This window comes from Acyrthosiphon pisum, chromosome A1 (assembly GCF_005508785.2).
Source record: "Acyrthosiphon pisum isolate AL4f chromosome A1, pea_aphid_22Mar2018_4r6ur, whole genome shotgun sequence".
Taxonomy (NCBI): Eukaryota; Metazoa; Arthropoda; class Insecta; order Hemiptera; family Aphididae; genus Acyrthosiphon; species Acyrthosiphon pisum.
The window spans coordinates 24,803,644-24,805,226 of NC_042494.1; the positions used below are offsets into that span (position 1 = coordinate 24,803,644).

General features: G+C 25.0%; 1 protein-coding gene across 4 annotated transcripts in view; it reads left to right on the forward strand.

The window, feature by feature from the left end:
- Nucleotides 1–1,583, forward strand: part of LOC100165428 (aminopeptidase N) — an 81,689-nt gene that overhangs the window by 76,090 nt on the left and 4,016 nt on the right. The window lies entirely within an intron of this gene.

Sequence of the window (1,583 nt, forward strand, 5' to 3'; positions counted from 1 at the left end):
TTATGTTAATACTAAAATCGTTAGTCTGTCAAGCTTCATTTTCAATAGACTTGCTTGTAGACATTTTTTTTTAAAAAAAGATAGACAAACTTATGAGCAATCTTGTATTACATTTCTATTACAGTCTTAGATTTAAAAAGAAAATTTTTCATGAATTTCTAACTAAAAATGATTTGCAAATTTTCGTCATTTTTACGTATTTTGTCAATATTTGAACTTTAGAGGAAAATAAAAAAAAAATGGGATTATGGATTTTTAATTTTTTTCATCTGCCTTTGAAACAATATAAATGAAACCTTCTATTAAATGTTCAAGCATTTTTAACCAACAAATAACATTTTATTGATATTTATAGAAAAAAAAAACTAAAAAAAATGGAAACTGAAAATGTCCGTAAACAACTCAAAATAAATCAAAATATTTGAAAAATGTAATGGTGTATAGAAAATGCTAATATAAACATTCAGTCAAAATTGTATGTACCTACGGTCATTTGTTTTAGAGTTGTACTAAAAACCAAATTTTTCTCGTAAACAGATTTTACGTAAAAATTCCCGTTTTTCCTTAATTTTCCTTTTGTTTTTCACGGCGCTTTTGAAAACTACTGTGAAATTTTTACTTTTGACCCCCCAAAGTACCAAATAGATTCACTTTCCTCTTAGAAAAGGTACTGTTAAAGAAAATCCAAGCACTTTTACTATCCTAAAAGGTGATGACCGACACAAAAAAAAAAAAACACATCATTGTAAAATCAATACATTCATCGTTCCACTCAGAATCTAAAATGTCGACAAGAAAGTCAAATTATATTTTTATGAGTGTTAGAAATTCATTTTTTTACAAAATGTTTACATTTAATATTCACTAGATTTCTCCTTGAACGATTTTCTTATTTTATAGTTATTAAATAACGAACGACTGTAGATACTTGAATATTTCACTGAATGTTTATATTAACATTTTCTATACACGATAAAATTTTGAAAATAATTTAACTCTTTTTGAGCTGTTTACGACATTGTCAGTTTTCGATTTTTTAGTTTATTTTCTATAAATATCGATAAATTTTTTTTTGATGGGTAATAAAGCGTGACAATTTAATGTAAGGCTCCTGATATTGTTGCAATAGCAGTTGAAAAATATCAAAAATACATAGGCACAAATATTTTTTATAAGTACTTATTTAAAGTTCGAATTTTGATTCGGTTCCTGATAAATTGTTACAACAGCAGTTATTAATAGTTATTATAAAGTAATTCAAATTCAAATAGCATATGAAAACGACCTAAAACAAATGACCGTAAGTACTTAAAATGTTGACTGAATGTTTATATTAGCATTGTCTATACACATTTTCAGTTTCCTATTTGTTTGGGTTTTTTTTTTATTGATGTCAATAAAATTGTATTCTTTGGGTAAAAAACATTGAAAATTAAATACAAGACTTCTAATATATTGTTACAATAACAGTTAATATTAAAAAAAACATAGGCACTATTTAATTTTATAGTCATTTAAAGTTCGATTTTTGACAACATATTTTAGCAAATTTAACAAAAGGTTCCATGCGTAAGTAGGTTATC